Raw genomic sequence first — 27,592 nt, 5'->3', positions numbered from 1 at the left:
GTTAGTCAAGAAAGTGCCCTACAGGCTTGTCTGTCCAAGGAGATTCCATCTTTCCAGACGGCTCCAGCCTGTGTTGGGTGGACAGAAAGCTAACCAGCACAGTCTTTAAGAGTTTGGAACCAGGAAAACACTTCTGGAGAGAAGAAATAGGTCTAATGAAGGAGTGGGCAGCCTATGCGGAGCTCGGTGGAAGGCTTGCCCTTCCTTTTGGGAGGTGAGCACCCATTGCTCTCCCATTGTGCCCGCCCCACTGTTGTGTGCTGAATGTGGAAAGATAACTCGTCTCTTGGTTCACAAACATTAGGACCTGAAGGGTCTCATGTGCACCTGTACCCCGCTTTGGTGCTTGAGTCTTGGTTTTGGAACCAGAGTCTGAGGGTGTTTAATGGCTGAGGCCTTAGGAGGTCTTGGTGGGCAGGTGTTTTTGCGCATTAGAGAAAGGTGATTCATTGGTACCAGACCATGGGTAATTGTTCTTCAAAGACAGCCCTCCCATCCCACCACAGCAATGAACTATACTTGCTGCTATCAGCTACTTTTGTGGTCCACTCCTTTAAATCTGGGTTGCTTCTGTGACTTTGACGCATGGGAGCAGTGACCATGATGCTACATGACTTCCAAGCATGGATCATAAAAGGCTTTTGGTTTCTACCTGAGGTCTTAGAATACTCACCGTGGAGGAAGTAGAAATAGACAAGATCTCCTGAGTAACTTGGGAGCATGGGAACCATGGGAGAGGATTGAAGGGAAGGGAAGGGAAGAGGCAGGGAGGGGAGCAAAGAAAAATGTAAAAATCAATAAAAAAAATCTTAAAAAAAAGAATACTCACCGTGGGCTGGGTGGTGGTGGCATATGCCTTTCATATCAGCACTCGAGAGGCAGAGACAGGTGGATCTCTGTGAGTTTGAGGCCAACCTGGTCTACAGAGCAAGTTCCAAGACAGCTAGGACTATTACACAGAGAAACTCTGTCTCAAAAACAAACAAAAAGAATGCTCACCATGGGGTGGCCAATCATCATATCAGGAGTTTGATTCCTCTGAAATTGTTATTCAATAAAAGAGTCAAGACCGCTATAAGAAACCCACATCCCGAAAAGCAATACACTTAAGCATATACCATTGCTCCATCCATCCTGAGGCATGGGAAGGAGGACGTAGATGCTGCCATCTTGTACACACCATCCCGTCAAGGCTGTATTCGGCTTCAGCATTCAGGCCCTGCTGTCATTTGATTGCATGAGAAGTGCACATCGCCAAGCAACCATGTCTCACAGACAACTGGCGGAACTGTGGAAGAGCCGACACTCATTGTAAGATGCTAAGGTTCACCATTTATTATGCAGAGACAGTAATTGGCACAGGAACATCGCCTCTTTTAATGTTATAACTGCAGGGTCTGATGGAGGAGGGTCTTCTATCAATCTGTTGATTTCATTGGTTAATTAATAAAGAAAACTGCTTGGCCTGATAGGTCAGAACATAGGTGGGTGGAGTAGACAGAACAGAATGCTGGGAAGAAGGGAAATGAGTCAGATGCAATGAAGCTCTGACCCAAGATGGATGTAGGCTAGAATCTTCCTGGTAAGCCACCTCTCGTGGTGCTACACACATTACTAAATATGGGTTAATCAAAATGTGAGAGTTAGCCAGTAAGAGGCTGAAGCTAATGGGCCAAGCAATGTTTAAAAGAATACAGTTTCCGTGTAATTATTTTGGGGTATAAGCTAGCCAGGCGGCTGGGAACAGGGCAGTGGGAACACAGCCCACTGCTCCTTCTACAAGGGTCCACTGTAAAAGACTTAAATTTAAGATTGCTTCTTGTGTAAAAACGTGTATATGTAAAAAATGTGTTTATGTATCTACTTGTATGGTGTATGCACGCGTGTATGAGGGCCTTTTGGTACGTCTTTCTCAGTCACACATTGTTTTTTCAGACAGGGTCTGTCCTTGAACCTAGAGTTTGCTAATTTGGTTGGACTGGTTGGTCAACAAATCACAGGAGGTCCTGTCTCTTCCTCCCCAGTGCTGGTATTTCAGGTACCCACACCTGTGTTACATCTGGATGCTTGGTGACGGAAGTCAGGTCTGCATATTTGTGCAGGTAATACTTTATCTGGTGAACCATCTACCCAGCCCTTCTCACGAAAACTTTAGAAAGCTTATCTTTAGAGCCATTGAGATGGCTCAGCAAATAAAGGTGCTTGCTCCCAAGCTCAAGGGCCTGAGTTTGATTCCTAGAAGCCACAAGGTGGACGGGAAGAACTGACCCCTGCAAGTTGTCCTCTGTCTTCCACATGTGTGCTGTGGTGTGAGTGCACATACATGAACCTGAAATGAACAAATAAACACATCAATAAGTGTGATAAATATTGTTGTCTTTAAAAATCTTCAAAATGATTGTATTCGCTGTTTTCCTTGCTTCTGTGACAAAATGCCTGGCAACAGTGACGTAGGAGGAAGGTTTGTTTCAGCTCATGGTTACAGGTGGGTTATAATCCATCATGGCTGATGAGGCACCGTGACAAGAATGTGACACTGTGACATTATCAGTCAGCAGGCAAAGATGATGACAGGAGATGGGGCTGGGCTACAGAACATCGGTACCTGCCCACAGTGACCCACCTGATCAAGGGTCCACTTCTCGAAGTTTCCACAACTTTCTGAGACAACACGGTTAGCTGAGGACCAAGTGTCACACACGTGAGCCTATGTTCACATCCTACGTTCAAGCCACAATATCGATCTACCAGAATTTCAAACTGGTGAGTTCCATCAAACACACATAAAGTTTAACAAAATGTTTAAGTAAGGCTATCTTTAAGCTTGAGTTTGAAAATTTTAGTGATACCTTAGTAGACATGTTTATACTAATGAATCATTCGCCATTGTGGCGTTGCTCCATGTCTGGGTAGTTGCCAATGTAAAGAGTCAGTCTCACGCTTCATGCATTTGCATCTTGAGATGCATATGTGCAAATGTAGGTGGATCATAAATTATGTATCCCAGAAAGTGTTCCACACCTGTGGTTTGCAAATGTAGCAAACACTGTGCTGAGGGGCCAGGCCCTATGGAACAGGATGTGTGCTTGCCACTCTCAGGGAACACTGCTATCACATGCTACTCGTGAGGAAGGACTTGACTGACAAATCCATCTGTGTTTTTCTTTTACCCGCTTCCACCAGTCAGTCTGTCCAACACCGCTAATATGGGAGACAGCGCAATATTCAAGGTTTGCCATAACAAACAGACTCAGTCTTCTGTTGACTCGAGGACTTAAAAGTGTCAGTAACGAGAGTGGATGCTTAGAGATGGAGACCTTATGTGCTGAGGTGGAGAGCTGCATTCCAAGGGAGACAAAGATCCATGCCCTCTTTATAGTACAAGTGTGCTTGTACATGTGTGTGTGCCTGTGTGCGCACCTTCATGTGGGTCCTTCCAACGGTAGGGGCAGAGTAGAGGCGTCTTTTGCCTGTTGCTTCCACCCTTCTTGTCCCAGTCTCTCTGCTCCTTTCCCGGATGTCTATGGGCCTCTGCTCCTGGGAAAACACATTTTCATTCTGATTTAGTTCCTTGGCTTAAACTTTGCAGGCATGGCAACCTTCTGACATTGCAACACAATACTGGCTACAAAATTCACACCCGAGAACCACACAATTGAGTCACCAAAAAAAAGTACCAAATATCTCATACTGTTTTATGTAAGGTTATGATTTTGTGTTGGTCCACAGTCAGAGCTATGCTGCGGCACATGTGGCCCGTGGGATGTGGGTTGGCCATGCCTAAGAGATGCATATTTCACTTCTTACCCATGTGTACTAATTGGGACTTTTTTTTCTTCTAGCTATGAATGGCCAAAGACCAATTCAAATAGGCTTGAGTTAAGAGGGCATATATAGATTCTCAGGGTTGGAAAGTCCAAGCGCAGAGTTAGGGCTCAAATTGGTTCTCAAGAGTGCTTGTCGAGGAGCCTTGTGATTGACAGGTAACCCTACCAGTCCTAGAGTGTATATGGGGATGCATTTCCTCAAAAGAAGGGAGTTTGGCAATTGCGGGTCTTCTCTATTCATAAGAACCATTTCTGAAATGTAGTTTCTGGGTCCCTGGGCTGGATTTCTCAAGTAGCTCAGGTGGTGGGCACTGCCTTCCTGAAGCTCTCTGCTACCTGAAGCAGAACCTCACTCACTCCTGTTTCAAAGCTTCTGCTCCTTCCTGACTCCCTCAGTGCTGGTGTGACTTCTGCTCCTTCCTGATTTCCTCAGTGCTGGTGTGACTTCTGTTCCTTCCTGACTCTCTCAGTGCTGGTGTGGCTTTGCTTCAGGGGAGCATGCACAATTGACTGGCCACCAAGTCTAAGACGGTAGAAGACTTTCTCAGCACAGATTTTTACCTCCTTTGGTCTGTCAAACCCTCAAGGATATCCCAAGAACGGGCCCTAAGAATTTACTGTGGTGGCTGCGCAATACAGAAATGTCTGCAATGAAAACAAAGAAACCATTCTGCCAGCCCACCAGCAGCCATCTCCCACAGAGCTCTGCCAAGAGGTCCTCACGGGTAGAGCCACTCAGGAATGGCCTCCCAGCCTCTCCGGGGTATGTCACTCCACATAGCAGTTCCCCCACAAGGACAGAGTCCTCAGAAGAGGGTTTTCTCCCCGGGTCTCTGCTCCCTGTGTTCGCTTTCCCCTTACCTCAAAGCCGAGTGGGGGCTGTTCTTGCCTCTGACTCCCCATGAGCCTGACACAAACTCCCAAAGCTTCATAAAGTCTGATGAAAAGCTCCCCCAGGGAGGGCAGGGAGGGCTGCTGCTAAGGCATGTCTTCAAGCTGCCTGCCATGCTCTGGTAGGCATGCTGCTTGCCAGCAGCGAAGCTGGCCTCAGCCTGCACTCATGGAGTGTGTGGATGTGTGTGGGCCACGCTGTGGGCTGGGACACTCCTGCTAGGCTAGGACATGTCTTCTGGGGTTCACCTCCTGGCTCCAGTCTGAGCCATGCTCCTTGCACATTCCTATGTCTCTCTTACTTCTTTCCCTTCAAATATTTACCACTTTCAGTCCCTTCTTGTGTTACTTTTCTCTTTTCCCTAAATAAGGATGGGTCAACAAACCTTGCCACACCAGACTCTAAAAAACTCAGGTTCGGTCATGTTCTGTGTGAGTATGCCTGTGTGTGTGCATTTTTGTGACGGGGGGGGGGTATTCAGAAACCTTAGATTTCATTCATTAGTCACTACCTATCTTTCCTTCCTTCCCTTTCCTTTCCTTCCCTTCCCTTCCCTTCCCTTCCCTTCCCTACCCTTCCCTTCCCCTCCCTCCCTCCCCCTCCCTTCCCTTCCCTTCCCTTCTCCTTCCCTCCCCCTCCCTTCCCTTCCCTTCCCTTCCCCTTCGTTCCTTCCTTTCTTCCTTCCTTCCTCCCTCCCTTCCTTCCTTCCTTTTTTAAGGCAGGTTTCTCATTGGCCTGGTACAAGTCAAGTAGGCTCAGCCACCTAGAGAGCATGCAATGTCCCAGGAATCCTCCCGTCTCTGCCTCCATGCCACCGAGCATAGCTTCTGTCCTTGTGCCTGGAAGGCAAGCATTTCCCCAACCATGCTCTCTCCCCGATTCCTCAAACCCGATTTTAAAGATGTTTATTGAGATGGAACTTCGTGCCACAGCCCAGAGGGAGAGTACCTCAGGCAACATTAGAAGGATTTAAAAGCTATTTTCTAACCAGATGCTGACACCATCCCCGCCAAAGGCAAGGGCAAGGCAATTCATACAGCATAGTCATGGAGACAATACCAGGCATCCCCTCCTTCCTTCTTCTCAGCTGTGCGTTTTGGCTCTGAGTACATTGAGGATTCAAAGAAGAGCACACCCAGGCAGGACCATTTCATAGGCTGCTCTGTCCTTTCTTCTTCTTGCCAGCCATCATGTTCATCACGTTGTCCCCTGGGAGCGTGCAGAGGGCATAGCCATGTGGAAGAAGAGATGAGCACAGACTGTAAGATCGAAATCGACACACACAATAAAGGCATTTCCCAGCCCCACCTAAGGCCATGGTCATGCGCGTTCACTCACTCACAGGCATAGAGCAGCGGGGTGGGCCCACCAGAATCCATCTCTTATTACAAAGCCAGAATCTTTTCCATCTGTGTTTAAGCTGTAGCCTATGAAATAATGTCTATAAAAATAAGGTTGGAAGTGAAAATATCGAATGCAATAAATTATGGCTGCACTGTGTTCTCTCCTGAGGGCTGTCGTGGCCAAAGAACCTTCCACACTGCCATCTAGGACTGTTCTTCCTAGCTTGCCATAAAGCGTTCCATTTGTTCACAGGAAGAAAGAGCCTAGATGGCAGAGACTTGGTCAATAGAGCCGTGGTGCTTGGCTGTTGGCACCTGCCTGGCATCTTAATTTTTCTTCCAAAGCAGAGTTATTCAGCTACAAAATGAAAGCCTAAAGGAGGCCGCCTAGGGGAAGGCTATGGGCCCGTTTCCAGCAGAGCCGCCATCTCCCTCCGTACCACCCCATCACCTCAGCCCACCACGTCAGAACCAGGACTCCGGACTGTATCACCACCTCCCTTCACCGCTTAGGTACCACTTCCTAGGGACACTGGATGAGTGTTATCTGAAGGAGGGATATCCCTGATCTGAGAGCTTAAACCCTGGGAGGGGGCGGGATGCAAGGGAATACTGGTTCCCAGAGCAAGAGGAAATGTTAACAGTAAGACACTCAAGAGGTCTCTGAGGGTAGAGAGAGAGAGAGAGAGAGAGAGAGAGAGAGAGAGAGAGAGAGAGGCAAAGACAGGGACAGAGAAGCAGGAAGTCGGAGACAAAGACAGAGAGACAGAGACAAAGATAGAGACACAGAGAAAGAGACAGGATTACAGAGACAAAAACAGAGCAACAGAGAGACTGAGAGACAGAGAGACTGAGAGAAGGCTCTAGGAGAAGGCAGTTTCCAAGGTGTCTGGATAGATGGCTTGGATATGGGCCTGCAGAAGGAGAAAGGCATCCAATAATTAAGTCTAAAGTTTTAGGCCCTAGATGAGTATTTAATTCAGATGGGCTGGACCCCCCAAGGTGCATGGGGGACAGTGAGGGAGGTCAGATTGAAGAAAATATGGGACTAGATAAAGGAACACGATGGACCAAAACAGAAAGGTACTCAATCTAATTATATCTGGTCTTTCACGTGGCAGAAATCGGTGACCAGTGAACGCTGAGCTGAGAGAAGAGGGTACGTTTGCTGGCGCTGGGGTCAGTCTTTGGTGTGAGGTATCTTGAGACCCGGGGAGCTCTCTTTTGTCTTTATACTCCGGTTCCTAAAGGAATACCAAATACGAGCATGGGGGGTGGGGAGAAAATCCTCAATTTCCCTTTCCCCCTTTAGCTTATTCTAAAACTTGCCATGAAGCTTGAGGTTGTCTGCTTGCACTGAATCCTACCTGTTCATGCTTTGTCCATCGTGCGGGGAGGGGCAGGGGGAGCGGAGACGGAATCAAACGAAGGCCGCATAGCCCAATAGCAAATAAGGGCACCAGAGACTTTCCAAAGGCCATTTGCTTGGGAGAGGGGTGGAGTGTGAAGGGACCAGGCTTGGCACAGAAGGGAAAGCAGTGAGAACGAGCTGGTTGGTCAGTCCACACGGCCGGCCTTGCCCTTCTTTGTGGCCTCAAACAGATGTGGTCTGAAGTATTGGTCTCAGGGGGAAGAAAGGAAGTTCAAGGACAATGCAAGGACAATCTCAAGAGCCAATGGGAGGAAGCCTAGGCGCCCTGCATCTTGGAACGGGATGCGGCTGGTGCCACCCTTTGTAGCCTTCCTTCTTAGTGCTGAGGGGGGATACTGGCTTCATCCCACTTTCCCAGCGATTCTGATGGGAACCACTGGGGTTGTATTGAGAAGGATTTCCAAGCTCTTTTCAAATCCTTCACTTGGCTTTATTGGGCAGGCCAGCCCCCAGTGCAACAGCACACCCATTCTCTGCTTTTTGGGCTAGCGAATGTGAGCTCTCTGTGGAGGGAGGAAAATGAACCAGTTGTTCCATCGGAGCTGGGCATTGACCCTCTTTCTCTGGCGGACACTTAGGATTTAGAACTTGGATCTCTCCCTCCACCCCACAGAGTACAGGCTGCTGGTCCAAAAAGTAGGGAACTCTGGGAGAAAGGGGGCTTGTGACCCTTTGCCACCTCCAGCCTCGCCGTTATTCTCTGAGGACGGGCAGAAAGGGCTCTTCCAAGCCCTCCTGGCAGCCAGGCCCCGTTTGTGGTAGGCGGTGTTTATGTGAACGCACAAATGTTTATGTGAGATTGCCAACTGGTTATTTATGAGTCTCTCAGCCTTTCCCCAATAAAAGCTGTTCCCTCAATGTTCTGACAGGCCCTGCATCTGTAACTAATGTGTCACTCGCTCAGCTAATGCAGTTCACTTGTGTTTATTTTTGCACAAAAGCAATTTATCCAGCGGCTCTGGAAAAAAAACGGCCCTGTCAGGAACCTTCTTGGGAGCCGAGTGTTTTTCCTCAAAAGAAGGCTCAAATGGCTCATGGTGCAGGGCAGTCTGATGGGGCGTGTGCCCAAGTGCCCAGCGTGTGAGAGAGCGTGCTGGGGTGGGCAGTGGGTCTGAGGAGGGCTTGGCCCTGGTATCGCTGGCTGTGAGGGTGTGTGTCTGTGTGCAGCTCCATGTGGGACTGTGTAGGCTTGTGATTGCCTTTCAATAGAAAAGTTCTGCCCAGAATGTTGGGTGGTTTTAAAATGGTGTTGGGGGTGGGGCTAGCTCTAACTTCTTGCTATCCCTCTGGTCACCATAAATCAAAGTTGGGAAAGTAGGCTGTTGGCAGTTAAAAGGCCTGGAGGAGGTAGCTTAAGGGAGGGTGAGGAGGATGAGAGCAGGGGTTAAAAGGGAGGGTGCTGGCTTCAGGGCAAAAAGAGCATTAGTCCTGGTCGGCCCTGGACTGCAGCTATAAAAATCTGGAGGCAAACTGCCTATGCCTGACTCCTTTCTGCATAGCTTCCTCTGACTAGCCCCACTGCTTTCTCTCAGTGTTGGCAGCCCACCTCTTGTGGGGGAAGGATGCTCCGTGGATTTGTCGGGGGAGGGGCAGTGAGAAAGAAGCCACAGAACCAAAGTTTAGGGGGGAAAGGAAATGAGCTGGTGAGGGAGGGGGATGTCAGGAGTTAAGGGTCTGAGTCAGCCAGAGGCAAAGAGAGTCCCTTGTTGGGCTGGAGAAGAGCCTCGTGGCTTCCATTGACTGTCACGCTAACACGTCAATCAGAGAACCAAACTAGGCTAGGCAGGAGAGCCAGTGGCTCCATGAAGGACCCTCCACTGCTAGCAAGCCCCCCTCCAAGGTACTTGGAGCCCACAGTGTGCAGAGGCCGAGCCCATGGTAGAGTCTTTCTTTAAAATGGCCTAGGAGGAGTAGTCATGATGGATCAGAGCAGTGATGTCAAAGCCGGAGGGAGCTTGGTACTCATTTGCAGAGAACAGATACCCTTTTCCTAGCCGTTCTCACACCCTATCAGGACTGTTCTGCCCCAGTTAGCAGGAAAGTGGTTTCAGTTGTCTCCATCCTGGGTTTTTCTCCATGAAGACTTTGCTAGACGTGTAATGGCAGACAAGCATCAAGTTAACAGACACTTGTGCAACACGGAGATGTAGATGACTGTGTTTTTCTGTGCATTCTGTGGGGAGGGAGCCTCTCACGCTGTCTGTTTCGAGGTCTTTGGGACCTGACTAGACCTTGGTGATGCCTCCCCTTTCTGTGGACAGAGATGAGGGTGGGCAGGGAAAAAAGGCTGAAAGGCGATATTGTACTGTAAAAATGAACTCACTTTAAGATTTAAAGAGAAAAAAAATGTCGATCCTCCATGCTGAGGCTGGAGGATCACAGTTCTCAGCCCACAGCCCTCCCCAGGCTCCTTTCTGACCTTGCTTCCATGTCTTCCTGAGGATGGCTCTCTCACGGTCTGGCTCAGGGCCTCTTCTTGCATTCCGCACCAAGTCCCAGCTGTAGGTGTGAGTCTCCAACCCAGCTTGCCTTTCACCTCTCCTCTTGAGTGCTGCCGCCTCAGGAGAGCGAGTGGGCCTGCAGAATCCACAGACCACCGAGCCATATTTTCCAGGGGCAAAATCATCCTCAGACCCTAAAATGAGAATTCACAAATCCCAAAGCCTCTGTGGCCTGGAAAGTAATGTGTTGAAAGGAGAGACAGGGCAGATGGTAGGAGATAAATGGCCCTCAGGGGGTGGGCACGATGGGGAGGGGGTGACAATGAGGAGTGGTGGGGTGGTGGGGACTGGGGCTTCTTCCTTGGAGGGTGAATGAGCGAGTTTAGGAAAGCCATTCTTTTTTCAAATCTGGATTTTTATGTGACCTCTCCTAGTGTTACAATGTTGGCAACAGGATTCATGTCAAACATGCTGCGGGCCAAGCAAAACAGTCTCAGACTGGATGGGGCTGGGCTGTCGCCGTGCTATTGTGAAATGGGGCAGAGCTGTCATTTGAGATGTGCGCTGGGCTGTGCACTGGGCCCTGCACTCATTTAGGGATCCTTGAGTGGGGGCTTTGAAAGGGAGCGCTTCGTGCGGAAAAGCTGGAAACCCAGCTCATTTCCTGAGTCGGATGCCACCCAAGCTGCTCTGCTCTCTGGACAGAGAGAGAGAGACACAGGTCCCTGCTTTTTTCCCCTTAGCAGGTTCTGGGGAGTTCCAACTAGGCTCGACCTCTGGGGGTCCCAGGGCCAAAGGGTGGAGAGTAGAGAGCTCAATTGGGGAGCCTTGCTTCATATTGATATTGGGAGTGGCTCTCAACTTTCCCAATGCTGCGACCCGTAATACAGTTCCTCATGTTGTGGCAACCGCCTCCCCAACCATAAAATTATCTCCATTGCTACTTTGTAACTATAATTTTGCTACTGTTATGAATTGCAGCATAACTCTTTCATATGCAGGATATCTGATTTGTGACCCCGTCGAAAGGGTCGGTTCTCATGGGTTGAGGACCACTGGTTGGGAGGGAAGTGATGTGGAGTACAGGGACGGGTAAGGAGAGAGGAAGTTAAGATTGGATTCCAGGGTTAGGGTCTGTGCTTCTCAGGGTGAGGGGGCATGTCCCAGAAGTCACTGCCTATTAAGAGATGATCCTCAGGTTTTCAGATTTCACCCCTACCCCTTATTGGGAAAAAGGAGAGTGCATATTTTGGCTTGAGATTTGGCACTGTGAATGTGACCCCCACTTACTTCCAGTGTGTGTCCTCCAGACAGAGGGGAGACATGGCTCCCAGAGGCCTGACTCTGCCACCAGCAGGTTTTCTAAGAATGGCGCTGACTACCAAGCTCAGGAGGGACATTCAACTGGGTCTCAGGGTCCTGTAGTTTCTGGGACCCATCCTGACTCTGTACCTTATTAACATGTGACCTCTAGGAGTGACATCACCCCTGTGTTCCCCTTGTGTGTGTGTGATGGCTCTGACTGCTGGTGACTCTAGCCTTCTGGCTCCATAATTCAGTCTGATCTTTCTAAGTAAGACCGAATCCCTAGCGTCTCGCAAGGCGTATAGTACATCAGAGGTGCTTATCATGCTTGTTGAATGAATAAATAAGATGCAATTCTAGCTTCCAGAAGTTAGCCATGTTTGCAGATAACAGCCAGGCAAGCTGGGTGCTGGAGGGTGAGACTCAGCTGTAACAAACCAAGCAGCAGCTGGGAGGCAGGAGATCAGTAGGCTCCAGGGCCAGACTCAGTTTCCGGAGGAACTGAGGAAGAAAGTGGGGGAAGGGGCTCACTCTGGGCCACTTGGGGCAGCTGGGCTGTACAGCTACCACTGTGGTCCAGGGCTGCCCGATAGGCCAACGCAGCCACGTAGGGGACTGGATTTTCTGGAATGGTGTGCAGGGAGGGTCCCAGGGCCTGTGAGGGTTAAGCAGTCTGGAAGAGCCGGACTATAAGGTGATTGCAGGCCTCTGAGGCCTCAGGCAGGAGCCCCCAGTGTGTTTACTCTCCAGATTTGAGCACAAGGAAAGCCTCTTGCCACCCCATTCTGTGGCAGTCTGCTCTGAGACTATCCCTAAAGAGAAGCTGGAGGCTCGGCTGGATGTTTGTTCTCCCCATGGGGTAGCTCCTAATGTCAACTCCTAATGCCACTGAGCTACTTGGGATGCTGCTCAGGGGGACTTTCAGTCAGGGAACCTGATATGCGAAAATGAAAAAATAATCTCTCTCCTCTTCCTCTCCTCTCCCTCGTCCTTCTTCTTCAGAGCATGGTCTTGCTATTGTAGCCCAGGCTGACCTTGAACCCACAGCAAATCTCCTACCTGGTTATCCTGCCATGCCTGACTCTGAGGCTGGAAACATTGCTTCATCTTTAAATGTAGACCAAAACAAGGTTAAGTATAAAAAAACAACAGAATAACCAACGTGCTTGCGTGCATGCGTGTGTATGTGTGTGTGTGTGTGCGCGCGCCATATAATGAACACCTATGGAGCTGTGAACCAGTTTCAGAAACAGAATTAGCAATACACCCAGAGCCCCTGTGTGCAGCTCCCGAATGTGCAGCTCCCGAATGTGCAGCTCCTGAATGTGCAGCTCCCGAATGTGCAGCTCCCAAATACACATCCCTTCTGTCACCCCCTACCTGCCAAAGTAACCACTAGCCTCATTTCTTTTAATTTCTTTATTGTTTTCTAAAAGTGCATACAAGTTTTGGTTGCTGTTATTTTGAAGCAAGTCTCTGAAGCTCAGGCTGGCCTCAGATCTGTCAGATAGCTCAGGCTGGCGTCAGATATGTCATATAGCTCAGGCTGGCCCCAGATCTGTCATATAGCTCAGGCTGGTCTCAGATCTGTCATATAGCTCAGGCTGGTCTCAGATCTGTCATATAGCTCAGGCTGGTCTCAGATCTGTCATATAGCTCAGGCTGGCCCCAGATCTGTCATATAGCTCAGGCTGGCCTCAGATCTGTCAAATAGCTCAGGCTGGCCCCAGATCTGTCATATAGCTCAGGCTGGCCTCAGATCTGTCATATAGCTCAGACTGGCCCCAGATCTGTCATATAGCTCAGGCTGGTCTCAGATCTGTCATATAGCTCAGGCTGGCCCCAGATCTGTCATATAGCTCAGGCTGGCCTCAGATCTGTCAAATAGCTCAGGCTGGCCCCAGATCTGTCATATAGCTCAGGCTGGTCTCAGATCTGTCATATAGCTCAGGCTGGTCTCAGATCTGTCAGATAGCTCAGTCTGGCCCCAGATCTGTCAGATAGCTCAGGCTGGCCCCACATCTGTCAGATAGCTCAGACTGGCCCCAGATCTGTCATATAGCTCAGGCTGGCCCCACATCTGTCAGATAGCTCAGGCTTCCCTTAAACTCCTGCTTCTCCTGCCTTCAGTGTCAAAGTGCTGGAATAACAGGAATATGCAGCTGTTGCCTGACTTGTTATGATAGTTTAAAAAATTAGGATATATTAATTATACCTAATAATGGGTTTTATTATGACATTTTAACACACACGCATAATGTATTTTGATCACATTCACCTCCCATTACCCTCTCTTGTTCCCCTCCTCATGTGTAAGTCTTTAAAGGGCATTTCCAGAGTTGTTTTGCACACTTTGAAATCTCGTATAAATTGTGACATTGTAGTATATGTTCAGCGATTAGCCTTTTCTCTCCACATGTGGGTGAGATTCATGCCTGTTGACATGTGTACCTCTGGCTCATTTATTTTCAGCGCCGCTGAGAATATGATCGCATGAATATGTCATTTTTCCAAAGAGTCCTTGCAGCCCCCGAGGGGCTGGGGGTGGAATGGCCCACCCGAGTGGCTCTGATCTCTGGGCGTCTTCCCCTCCGTGGGGACATTCCCACCTCATCTCCCCACCCCTGTGGGGTGGCAGGGCTGGGCTCGTTCCCTCTTTGCCTCGCTGAACCATTGCTTCACTGAGCAGGAATTCAAGTGATTTTTAGGCAACCCTTGTGTTTCCCATAAATCAGTGTCGAAAGTGAAATCCTAGCACGAGGGGCCGCAATTGCAACCAGCTGAGAGCAGCGGGGCAGACTAATTTGAGCCTGCTCTGAGTGGACGTGGGTTTCTGACAAGAAGGCTTTGCCAAGCCCTTCCTTAGCTCAAAGAGAGACGCTGGACTCTGTGCCAGTCCGCGAGCTGGCCCAGGCTTAAGAGGCCTACCCGCTCTCTGTGCTGAACCCTGCTGCCTTGCCTCCAGTGTGCTTGCAAGGTGACCTTTGAACCAGAAGCAGGTTGTGCTGAGGGGCTTAGAAGTTTATTCCTGTGCAGGAGAAAGGCAGGGAGTCCCACAGCAGCTCAGCCCCAGCGCTCAGAGCTCCCGGTGCTACATGGTGGCTTTCCGGGCTGGTCGCTCCAGCCTTTGCACCACTAACGCCACCATCACGAGTTGCTTGGACTATAGAAATTGTTTTCTCACGACTCTGGAAGCTGGAAGTCCAAGATCAAGCTGTTGGGGTCAGAGGCTTCTCTAGCTTCCCTGCTTGGCTTGTCACCTCTTCACACGGTGGCCCCCTCTACGCTGAGCCCCCTGGGCTGTGCCGGTGGCCCCCCTACGCTGAGCCCCTGGGCTGTGCGTCTTCTAATCTTGTCTCCTTATATGGACACCAGCCTGACTGGGTCAGGGCCCACCCTAGCAATCCCATCTTAAAGTGCCCAGCTGTGGTCTCTTTTCCAAATATGGTTGTATTCATAGGTGCCAGGGGCAGGGGCTCAACTCAGGAGTTTGAGGGTGCCCACTTCAGCCTATGACACGGAGGTCACGGGGTCACATACAGGGTGGCCACAGGATTGCACAACAGCTAAGAGTTATTATTTACGTCATGACATTTGTGTGTTTGTATACCTCCGTGTGTGAATGTCTCTTCTCTCTGTGTGTACGTGTGAGTGTGTCTGTGTGTCTTTGTGTGTGTGCTTGTGTACAGAGATCAGAGGTCAATATTGGGTATCTTCGCAATCAGTCTCCACCTTATTTTTTGAGACAAGGTCTCTTAACAAACCAGGGGGGCACCCGTATCTGACTGGACGGGCTGACCAGCAAACCCCAGGGGTCCTCCTGCCTCCATTGGGGCACCCCGAGGTGACAGGTGTGCCGACTCAGGTCCCCAAGCTTGCACAGCCAACACTTTACCAGCTGGGTCATCTCCCCAGCCTCCCTGTTACGGACACTTTTATTCTTTGAAATCTTTATGATTTTATACTTGCGTTGGACACAACAGTGGGCAATTTGTGTATTTCTTGTGGGCTGATTTCCTGCAGAAAATGGCAGAAAAACATTCTCTTGGTGTATCTGCTCATCTCTGGTGAAGGCAGGAAAGTAGATGGAAGAGAACTGTCTTTTCATACAGAATTACCATGGTTTTGGGGTCACAGAGGCTTATATGACCGTCCAGGGCTCCGAGCTGGTTTGGAGTAGACTCTGTCACTGCGGTTAGTTACAGGGACTAAACCTAGGCAGGGTCACATGTTTGTCTTAGTCTCATGGACTAAGCTTAATTGAAGGGGTTGTGTGATTTCAATGGAGACAAAGGTCGGTCACGAAACTGTGGTGTTTGTGGGCCTCGTTGCGAGCACATTCCTTCAGCTACTATAGGGTTTGTGTTTGCTTGTGCGTGTGTGTCAGTGTGTATTTGTCTCTTTGCACACATGTATTCTTATACATTCATGTGGGAACACTCTGTGTTTATATGAATATCTTGCATGTACACAATCACATGCGTCTCTGTGTGGCTGTGTATGTGTCTGTGTATTCACGTCGGCATACATTTGTGCATGTGTGTGTACGTGTGGTAGATACATAACAGAAGGAACACGAGGCAGCGGGTGGCAGAGGGCAGAGGCTCTGGCCTTGACCCAGGCTTCCAAATGACCACAGATGTGACCTTTCACCCTTCCCTGTGGCTATTGAGGTCACTGCCCTGGGAGACTGAAGAGCTTTCTTTTGGAACCACACGGGCTCAGAGCCCTGGGAAACAGAAAGGCTGCTCTGCAAGCAAACCGGATGATCTCCATCCTGAGGAGCCCGGAGCCAGCGGGACCTTGTTTAATTCCGAAGGAATGTGTGCGGTTCCCACCCAGCTGAGCAGGCCCCAGCCTGACTTAAAGCCTCAGAGCCACCCAGCCAGAGGCTGATGCCTTCCACAGGGGGCTGGGGTCACACCCTTCCGGAGAGAAACAACACATCAACCCTGAGGCTGAACTGGGCTAAGTGGGTGACAGTGCCTGTGCCAGGGTACCCAGCCCTGCCTGTGTTGCAGGAAACAAGTAGGCAAAGAGGAGATGGACGACCTGGCCCCAGCCTCAACTCTGAGCTTAACTGGGGCTCTAGTGGGCAAGAGGCAATTTCCTAGTAGGAGGAGAGGTGTGTGTGTGTGTGTGTGTGTGTGTGTGTGTGTAAGGATGACACACTAGAGAGTACCAATACCAAGTAGGTAAAGCGAACAGCACCCAGCTGTGGCTACCAGAGAAATTTCCTTGCAAGAGCCTTAGTTTTAGTTGGGCACAGCAGGGAGGGCCAGCTGGGAGGGCCAGGGGTTGGAGGTTGTGGGGGAGATACGTAGAGGCTTTGCAAAACGTGCATAGATGTAAAAGGGCACCGCCTAGCTAGAATGTGTGTGCGCACTGGCTTGGGTGGGAGGGTTCCGGGAGAGACAAGGGAGAGATGAGTTAAGAAAATTCCCTCCAGTTCTCAGAAGGATTTGGAATGCTGGTCAGTGTTTACTTTAGGTAGTGGAGAGCTACTGAAAACTCTTAACAGGGCTAACCTGATGAAAGAGTGTGTGTATGGGGCTCCCCGAAGACTCTCTGTGTGTGTGTGTGTGTGTGTGTGTGTGTGTAAGGTAGGGGCTCCCCTGAAGACAGTGTGTGTGTGTGTGTGTGTGTAAGGTAGGGGCTCCCCTGAAGACAGTGTGTGTGTGTGTGTGTGTGTGTGTGTGTGTGTGTGTATGGAAGGTAGGGGGTCCCCTGAAGACAGTGTGTGTGTATGAAAGGTAGGGGCTCCCATGAAGACTGTGTGTGTGTGTGTGTGTGTGTGTGTGTGTGTGTGTGTGTATGGGAGGTAGGGGCTCCCATGAAGACAGTGTGTGTATATGGGGTTAGGGGTTTTCCTGAAGACAGACTGGCTTCATGATAAGTCACACTGTGGATGAGGCAGAGCTGGCACTAGTGCAGAAAACTGGATTGTGAGTGGGGCTGTGGCTTAGGAGCAGTGTGGTAGAACCGTGTTACCTTTGAGTCTTTTCTTTTCAGATCTTGGTTCTGTGTTTGGGGTCCCCTGACGTGTGAATCCTGTGTCAGCCTGATGACACTCCTTCCTCACAGCGCAATGGACCAGCGGGGCTGGAGAGGCAGAGACAGGGCCCTAAGGCAGGGTGTCTGGCCTCCACAGTGAGCCCCTGGATATTTCACCTCTTGGTACCCAAGTCCTGTGTCTGTTATTAGCAGAGTGTGTGTCATCCATTGGGAAGAGGCAGAAAGGAAGAGAGCCCTCGACTGTGCGTGTGTGGCTGTCTGTGTGGACCAGTAGCACACAACAACAAAGGCTATTGCGCTCAGCCCCCGTGAAAGACTGCTCAGTTTGGGTGTGTGTACAGTGTGCTTAGGGGTACATACAGCCTGGGTGGGGCAGCCTCAGGCGTGGCACATAGTGGGAGACCCGTGTTTGTTGAGTTAGTAAATGTGATTGCAACTCAGTCTCCCAGGACAGAATTTCTGGTTGACAACAAAGCCCACTGAAACCTACCAGAGACCTGCTTCAAGCGAGTTCAGCCTGCCTGGGCCTCTTTAGCCGGTGGCTATAGGCTGGAGCCATCCCCAGTCCCGTTCACACACATGCACATGCATGCACACTACACAAAGAGTGTAGACTGCAGGTTTCACCTCAGAACGGGGGCCATGGTTGCATTTTGCCCTTCCTCTGGTACCCCTGGCATTTGCCAGCTGCACTACATCCAGCCTCTCCTGACCATTCGGAGCTCAGTGCTTCCAGCAGTGTGAAGAAAGATCCCACCCTCCCACACCCCCACCCAACTCCCCTGTGCCTTGGAGATGACATTGGCCTGGAACTTCAGAGGTTCCTGGAGCAGGGAAGAGGAAATGAGCAGCTCTGGGCTTCCTTCCTGGCTCAGGGAGGGTCACCTTGGCCTAGAGGTGACCCTCCCTGGTTGGAATAGGGTCCCTAGGAGCTAAGTGGAATCCTAAGGCTGAAATATATATAAGACAGGATCCCTACTCCTACACTCAGAAGTCCTGACAAGTCCTGTGGGCCAGGCTGTGGGGTTCCTTGGTCAGAGTCCTCTGGAGTAATGGCCTCTTTGGTCTTAAGGGCTCAGGGGCCAGGCGTCCTTCCTTGAGACATCTGTTTGCCTGAGGAAGTAATGGAGGTGGCATCTGTCATGACCTCAAGTGGGCAGGCAGGCAGACCTGCCTGAACAGGTCTGAATGCTGCTGGGAAGAAACACCACAAAGACCTGCTCAGCTCCTGACCCCTCACCTCCTTAGGCGGTCTCTCGGTCCCTCTGTCCACTCATCACGTGTTGGCCTCCGCCTCTTGGATCAGGTCCTCCCGGAGCTGGAATGCCTGACTCTGCTGCACTAGCCACGTAGCTGACCTCCTGAGTCCTGGTGACTCCAGGACTGTGTCCCACGGGCTGCTGGGGACCCTGAGCTCTTCACGTCCTAATGTCATTGTACAGAGGACAGGCACAGGCTCGCTGGGCGCAGGGCTCAGAGCCACATATTCTTGCGTTCTGACTCGTGCTGAGGAATGCTTTTCTGTTACAGATGGGTTCATTTTGGAGACCATGCTCAGCCAAACTCAGCCGTGCCTGAGGCACACACGAAATCAGTCACTGGGAGCTTTTCTTTATTTAAAACTTTTGACATTTCATTCATCCTGGATATTTGGAATTAATTTTGAGTTTTAAAAATACTTCTTCAAACATTTGAATTGATTGTTGAGGTTTGGGGCATTCCGTTAAGCTTTGTTCTGGAGACAAGGAACATGCTGGCCTCTCTTAGCCTAGGTCAAAGTCTATGACAAAGGTAAAGGACACACAGAGAAAGAAGCTCTTGGTCTGGCTCTGGTGCACCGGAGCCAAGAGGTGTAGAGATGGAAATAGGACAAGACTTTTCTGAGAGAGGCTCACAGAGTCTGGTGTGTGTGCGCATGTGCATGTGTGTGCATGTATGTCTGCATGTGAATGTTTATGGAGGGGTGGAGAGGGGAAAAAAGATTTCCTGGGTTGCATGACTGGCTCAGTGGAGCTGAAGGGCAGGTCCTGTTGTGGACCGAGTCCATTTGAGTCTTTAGAGGGGGAAGGAGAATCAGGGAACAGAACTGAGTGGAGGGGGAAAAGTCTTCAAAGGGGAGTGAGAAAAAACAGTTTCTGTAGGGAGGATGGGAGGGAATGGGGACACCGAGGAGCAAAATCCCTACCCCCTACCTTCCATGGTGTCCTCACAGCATGCATGCAGTTCATCGTGACCCTGTTTGTCCAAGTGTAGCTGTGTTCAGGATGCAGGTCTAGATGCATGCTCATGCCTAGGTCACAGCCTTCTGCTCTTGCTTTATTTTGCTCCTATGATTATGAAAACTATTTATATTAATTATAGGAAACAGGCAGAAATTTGGGGAGCCCGAAGCAGGGGACAAAGTCACGGCATCAGCCTAGCATCATGATAAACACTGTTGCTCACTGAGGATGACCCCCAATGCCTGTGGTCAGGTAAACCATACAAACAGGCAAACCAGGACTCCTCATTTCCAACAATTCTTTCCTAGCCTCCCTGTGACAAAGTCTTGTGTGGCCCAGGTTGACCACTATGGCTAGGTTATGCAGTGCTGGTGACTGAACCCAGGGCCCAGTGGATACTAGAAAGCACTCTGTCAATGGAGTTACAGCCTCACTCCCTGCTTGGTGTGTGTGTGTGTGTGTGTGTGTGTGTGTGTGTGTGTGTGTGTGCAAGCACATGCTTGAGATAGGGTCTCCTGTAACCCAGTTTCATCTTGAACTTGACTGTATTCAAGAATGATCTTGAACTCCTGATCCTCCTGTTTCTACCTCCCAGTGCTGGGATGAGAGATCTGTTCCAACACGCTGGCGGCTCACTGAATCTTCCTACCTGGGCTTTATGAAGTCACTGATTCCTCCTTTCCATGAATGAGGACTTGTTCCCAGGGACATCACATGGAGAGGCAGGCCTGAGCATCCTGCTGAGCTGTCTGTTCATCTCACCAGGCCCAAATCTGCAGCCTAGGGTGCAGAGCCCTTTACCGGAGCCCATCTCTCCTGTGTGGTGGGCACCATGTCTAGACCCTGCCTGCCTGGAGTCTTGCTGGTGAGCTGGCTCTGAGGTTTACCAGGCTCCCTAGGGGCCATTGCAGTGCGGTGGGGTGGGGGTGGAGGGGTAGGCGGTGAGGCAGTGAACAGATTTCAACGGCGTGCCTCCTGGAAACCACATCAAATGGTGCAGCTAGGAATTAATAAATAAATCGGGAGACAAGTCAATTACCCTCCCCCTGTGCCCCTGTCCCCAGGGGCAAACAGTGGCATGTGGTTCCCAGCCTCAGCACGCCTTCCCCAGGGCAGGACAACCACTGCAGCTGGCTTCTGTCAGATTAGCTGGGCAAGATGTGACAGGCCTCTGTCCTCTGGGGAAATCACTCCTTTCCTGGGAGGTGGTGAGGACATTCCCAGGTTGCTCTGTTCCTGCCCTTTCTCCGCACCCCTCCCAGTTTTACTACTTTATCATTGAAGAAAATCAGACAGACGTCTTGTTGTGTTTGAAAACACTTATTCACTCAGCAAATGCTGAACGAAGCCTGCTAGCTGCGTGGTAGAGTTTTGGCCAGGTTGTGGAGGCATTGAGACACAGCTCTGTCCATGAAAAGTTTGCAGTTGTGTGTAGGGGGTGTGTGTCAAGCAGTGTGGCTGCACATGGTGCTTTGCGGGGGCTAGAAAGGGGGTACCTACTTTAGCCTAAAAGGCTCCCCAGAGAGACTTCTGAGGAGGCAATGCCTGGATGAACACTTTGGAAGGGCAGGAGTGCAGCCACGGCGTGACTGGACCGTTTGCAAATGTTGCAGTGGCAGGGAAGAGAGATGAGAGGGTCTATGAAGGGGTTCATATGGCTGGATCTAGATGGGGAGGGGACAGAGGCAGGCTGGGTGACAAGGGGAGGGGAGCTACAGAAACCTGCCAACAGGGTTTTTCATAGAGAGAGAAAGAGAGAGAGAGACAGAGAGAGAGAGAGAGAGAGAGAGAGAGAGAGAGAGAGAGAGAGAGGAGAGAGAGAGCACTCGTAGCATTTAGATTCTTTTTAGCTTTGTGTGTACAGTGCACAGGGTGTTATTTCTACATAAAACAGCCCCATGGATCCCAGCAGGCTCAGAGAACAGCAGTCTTCGCTCTGCTCAGCATTAGGGGGAACGAGTCCTCCAACATTTGCTGCCTCTGGATTTTCTCAGCTTGCGTCATTTAGACAAGTCCTTTAGACAGATGGTTCTCTCTAGTTTAGCATGCATGAAGATCACTTGGGACATTCACTTTAAGTGTGGGTGTTTGGAGTCTGTCATGAAGACACAGGATCTATAGGGTTCAGCAATGTCCATTTTTAATAAGCTCTCTTGGACCCACCATGATCAGAGAGCACCTTTTGGAAAAAAAAAAAAAAAAACAAAAAAAAAAACAGTCCTAGAAGATGATCAGGTCCTCTTGGGGAACTTGCACGTGACTGCAAGGCCGCCACCAGATGGCAGTAGTGCTTTGCGATGCTCCAAGTATCACTTTTTCTTTTTTTTAAATTGGGGGTGGCGGTGGTAGCTGGCCTAGAGGCAGCCTTGAGTTTGGTATTTTACAAGAATGTATAGAGCTGAAGCTGGGTTGGTGATGAAGGCTCAGCTACTTGGAGGGGCTGGGGCTGGAAGATCACAAGTGCAAGAAGACCTGCCTGGGCTACAGAGTGAGTTCAAGACCAGCCTGAGCAACTTCATGAGCCCCTATTACAAAACCAAGTAGGCTAGGAAACGTAGCTCAGTGGCATAGCACTTGCTTAGCTTGCGTTTAGTTCCCAGTACAAAAAGACTATTAAAATAATTTAATCTGAAATTTCCAAGTTCAAGTTTAAATTTATTTCCAGCCATCAAAACTGAGCTCTCAATACAGTGATCATTAGCCATGCTTGCCTTTGGCTCACTTGAAGTATAGGCAGTCTGAATAGAGATGTGCCGTGTGGCCTTGATTATTATTGGTGTTATTATTTGGAGCCTCCCCCATTTTTTATTGTGGGATAGAGGAGTCCTCTCTTTTTCATGCTCATTGAATGAACAGAGGCAGGAGTGAGGTGAGGGTTAGGGTGGAGACGAAGATCTCTCCTCTCTCCTGGGGTCTTGGAGCAGAGAACAGTTATATTGGTAGATGAGCAGCTGAGGCAAGAAGCCTCTCAGTTAAGGTCAACTTTTTTGTTTTGTTTTTGTGTTTTATTTTGTTTTGTTTGTTTTTCTAGACAGGGTTTCTCTGTAGCTTTGGAGCCTATTCTGGAACTAGCTCTGTTGACCAGGCTGGTCTTGAACTCACAGAGATCCACCTGCCTCTGCCTCCCGAGTGCTGGGATTAAAGGCCACCCACTACCACCACCACCACCCAGCCCAGCTCAGCTTTCAGACACTTGGTTTACACTAGATTAGCATGATGGTCCTGGTGGCTGGTCTAAATTGAGAACGGGCTGGAGAGAGCCCACAGTGGAGAATCAGCCCTCAGACAGTCACTTGAATTAGTGAGTCCTCTCCCTGGCTCAGGGGTGTCCTGGTATGCGATGGTGCCATCGGCTGGACTATCTTAGCGCATTCTCTGAGAAACATCTCAAGCCCCTTCCCTGTTTTTACCTCCTCTTTTGGCTCTCTGAAAAAATTAGAGATAAAATCTCTAATCTCTTCCTTAACCCTAGACAGGAGTTTCGGCCACAACTAAGTGACTATTGCTGGTGAAGGGAGAAATGGGGACTCTCTACTGCACACTGCTTCCTCTGCTCTTCTCCCTCCCTCCCCCCTCCTCCTCCTTTTCTTCCCTCCCCCCTTTTCCTACTAGGTCTTGATATGTAGCCCAGGCTAGCTTGCCCACACTCAGGACCCTCTTTCAGCCTCCCAGATTCTGGTATTACTGGAGAGTACACTACACCTGGCTTCAGTGTCTTTTAAAGATAGGACACAACAAAGCCGGGCGGTGGTGGCACATGCCTTTAGTCATAATACTCAGGAGGCAGAGGTAGGCAGATCTCTGTGAGTTTGAGGCCAGCCTGGTCTGCAAGGGCTAGTTCTGGGACAGGTTCCAGTGCTACAAAGAAACCTGTCTCAAAAAAAAAAAACCAAACAAACAAATAAAAAAAAGCAAATAAAAAGGATAGGGCACAACAAGACAAGAACAATATAAAATCTCCTATAACCTGAGTTAAATGAAATTGTTGTTAAAATTGATTTCATCTATTCATTTTACTTTATTATTTTTTCTTTTTTCTGTATAAGTGTGACTTCTAGAAAATTTTGAATTATAAGGCATCTAGTCTATATTGATTATAGAATAGAATATATTGCATTGTATTCTAATAGGCCATACTATGTTGGGAATCATCAAAATTCATGTTTTAATTTTGAAATTAAATGAATGAAGGGCCAAAGTTGGATGGCCAATTCTATATTTACAATTAAAAAGAAAAACAAAAAGCCCTCCATTTAAGTTTAAATCCAAATTCTCACCACATGCCTTTGGGCAGCCATGTGCATTTCCTGAGCTTCTTTTCATCACGTGTAAAATGGGGCATTGACAGCAGACTTACTTACAAGTCACCCAAGACAATGTGTCCATATGAGGAGCCACTGTGACCTCGGAGAAATCACACAGTGATCAGATAGGTGTCGTGGTTGCTAATAACAACTAGAATAGCCAAGTAGCGGTGATTCATTCTCATTCCCTCTGTGTCCTGGCTTTGGCACTTCCAGACTCTTAGGAGTTAATTCACAGCTAAGGTTCTTTGTCATTACAAATGCTTCTGAAATGTTAAGTGACAAATGGCAATTTCACTGGGAGTGGTGAAGCACATCATTAATCCCAGTACTGGAAGGCAGTTCAAGGCCAGCCTGGTCTACGTAGAGAATGCTAGGTCAGCCAAGGCTACGTAATGAAACCTGTCTCAGAAAAAAACAGTCATGATCCAGGGGCTGGAATACCGCTCATCCAGGGTAGTGCTTGGCTAGCATGATCAAAGGCTTGAGTTTGACCCCGTACTCTATAAAACTGGGTATGGTGGTATACACCTGTAACACCTACCACCCTGGAAGTAGAGATCAGAGGATTGGAAAATTAAGAGCTTTATAGCAGTTCAAGGCCAGCCTGGGACACATGAGAGCCCATCTTAAATAGGGCCAGTGGGAAAGCTCAGGGGGCAAACACACTTTCTGAGTAAGTCCTTGGTACGTGACTTCAAACCTCTAATCTCTGCATGCTCACTGTGCCACCCTCATACTGATCTAAGTAAAAATTTAGCCTTCCCCTCCAAAAAAACATCAAAAGGACTGCAGCGCTTCCCTGGCAAACTCATTTTAAGGCTTCTGCGTTTGCTGGAGTTTCTTCGTGGCAATCTGGAACAGAACTGTAAAGCAACGAGCAGAGGAAGAGGGAAAAACAAATACGACCAAGTGTTGTTTCTGTTTGCAAAGGTTCTGTTATCAGTGGAGAGCAAAGACAGACAGGAGAACGGAAGGCTGTGGAAGTGGGCTGCCCAAGGACTCTGTGAGAACATGGGACGGCAGAGCTGCTCCCCACCAGCTCACTGCTCCCCTCTTGCTTGCTGGGAGAAAGTTGACTCTGCTATGGCTTGGCAATTGTCTAGCTAAGTGCTTCAGTTTGGGAGGACATGGCTCACCAGTGATAATCCAACATTTCATTTTTCTTCTGCACCAGTGATGTAATAGAGGCGTGAATTGGACAAATCTAGTTACTTTGAAGAGATTATGTCTTCCTCTTCCTTCTCCTTTTCCTCTCTCCCTCTTCTTCTCCCTTCATCCCTTACTCTCCCAATCTCTCTTTCTGAAAAGGTCTCACTCTGTAGCCCTGGTTGTCTTGGAACTAACAATTCTCCAGCCTCAGCCTCTCAAGTTCTAGAATCACAGATATCTGTCACCATCCCTGGCTTTGAACTGATTTTTCTTTCTAGAAAATTACTTTTCATTTAAGAAAAATTAAAAGTAACGTTTCAGATGCCACTGTCCACTGTCAACACTTCCTGCAGCTACGTTCAACCCCACCGTGTTGTTTGATCAAAGCCAATGGTGAGTCCTTGGGCCACATCTCTTTCAAGCTGTTTGCAGACAGAGTTCCAAGGACAATAGAAAACTTTGCCTTCGGAATACTGAAGAGAACAGATTTGGATATAAGGATTTCTACTTTCACAGGTTTATTCCTGGATTCCTGTGCCAGGGTGGTGATGTCACACACCATAATGGCACTGGCAGCAGGTCCATCTACAGGGAGAAATCTGAGGATGAGAGAACTTCATCCTGAAGCATACAGGTCATGGCATCTTGTCTATGGCAAATGCTGGGCCAAACACAAATAGTTCCCAATTTTTCATCTGCACCACCAAGACTGAGTGGCTGGATGGCAAACATGTGGTCTTTGTAAGGTGAAAGAAGACATGAACATCGTGGAAGCCTTGAAGCGTTTGGGTCCAGGAATAGCAAGACCAGCAAGAAGATCATCATTGCCAGCTGTGGACAACTCTAACTCTTCTCATTTGCAGGCATCTTAACCACCAGACCATTCCTTCTGTAGCTCAAGAGAGTGCCCCCATCCCATCTGGTGTGGGAGAATGGTCTGTATTCTGTCAATTATATTTTAAATAAACGCTGATTGGTCAGTAACCAGGCAGGAAGTATAGGCGGGACAACCAGACAAGAAGTAGAGGTAGGTCAATGAGAACAGGAGTATTCTGGGAAGAAGGAAGCTTTTTCTGCAGTTGTGAGCCCACCACAGAAGAAACAAGATCTGATTGCCTTGCTGAAAAAAGATACCAAGCCATGTGGCTAGCATAGACAAGAATAATGGGCTAATATAAGTTATAAGAGTTAATAAAAGCCTGAGCTAATGGGCCAATCACTTTATAGTTAATGTAGACCTCTGTGTGATTTCTTTGGGAATTAACGACTGCAGGAACTTGGCAGAACAAGGACTGGGCAGGACAGAAAACCTCAAACAACACCTGTCTACTTGAAACACCCTATTTCTCTGCTCTCACTGAAGTTATTCGGGTTCCATACTTTCCTCGTTCCACTCAAAGTCTAGCTGGATTGCAGAGGTAAGTTTATAATTATGAATATAAACTAAATAAGAAAAAATTAAAAGTTAAAGACTTTTGATTGAAAACACATAGAATTTACCATTAGAACCATTTGAACGGATTTCTTTTTGATACCATTCTTAAATTGTGCTTTTTTTTTACAGCCCAGAGGATGAGCCCTCAAACTTCCTGCCATGGGAAGCAGAAGGGAGGAAGTATTTTGGGCTCCAAGCTGATGCTCTCACAACTCAGTTTTGAGATAAAAGTGTGGGAATCCACACCTTGTGGATGGAGAAAGGGGGCCAGGCCTGGCAGATGAGAGAGTAGAGTTTACCATGCCTTAGGTGGGGAGCGCTCCTGCAATGGCAAAGAAGATGGTTAATGCCGGTGGCGCATGCCTTTAACCCCAGCACTCGAAGGTAGAGGCAGGCGGATCTCTGTGAGTTCGAGGCCAGCCTGGTCTACAAAGTGGAATTCTAGGACAGCCAGCGCTTTTACACAGAGTAACCTTGTCTCAAAAAACAAACAAAACAAAACCAAACAAACAAAAAAGACAGAACCTCCTTCCAAGACCGGGGCTGCAGGGAAGTCTGTCTTGAGAAGGTTTGGTTTCTTTCCCCCGCAGGCCCAGACCTTGTTTGGAGGAGAGGCACAAGTTTGACTGAAGGGACTTGCTTTACCTTCTGGGAGTCGGAAGAAGAAATCCCCCCTCCCCAGATCACCCCTGCACACACCTGTGGGATCCCATCAGAATGAAGGTGAAGGCTCTGTCAGGAAAGGCAGAGGGAGTGCTCAAATTTGGCTTCCTCTAGCTGCCCTGGGCTGTCTGTGGGAGTGAGTGGCATGTAGATCATTCATGAATGTGGGGGAAGACACTCACAAGTGTGCTTGGGAAGTTTAAGCAGAAGGGTGGATGGTTGCAATGGAAGAGGGGGCCTGATTACTGAGCGGCCCAGGGAAGTTTGTATACTGGGCATCTGATGCCCAGAAGTGACCACGAAAAAAGTGAGGCCTCCATACTGGAAACAGAAGCAGGGCAGGAATTTCAGATCTTAGGTTACAAACAAGTGGATGATACTCAGCTCCGAGCCGGGAGAACCTGGAAGGACTGGACAGAACATCAGTTAACATGTGCTAGCTAAGGCTGCAGCAACAAATGTGCTCGAGTCTTAAATAGAGTATTTTATTTCTTACTCACGGTAGATATTGGTCTCACCTTTAAACCCATACCTCTATCTTCATTCTGGGAGCCAGGCTGA

The 27,592-nt window shown here is 49.0% G+C and overlaps 1 pseudogene; it reads left to right on the top strand.

Annotated features, from left to right (window-relative positions):
* The first annotated feature begins 21,865 nt into the window (after window positions 1–21,865).
* Window positions 21,866–25,780, top strand: LOC121677091 (annotated as a pseudogene).
* The last annotated feature ends 1,812 nt before the right edge of the window (window positions 25,781–27,592 follow it).

This window comes from Arvicola amphibius, chromosome 2, assembly GCF_903992535.2.
Source record: "Arvicola amphibius chromosome 2, mArvAmp1.2, whole genome shotgun sequence".
Taxonomy (NCBI): Eukaryota; Metazoa; Chordata; class Mammalia; order Rodentia; family Cricetidae; genus Arvicola; species Arvicola amphibius.
This window is presented reverse-complemented; position numbering and strand designations above follow the sequence as displayed.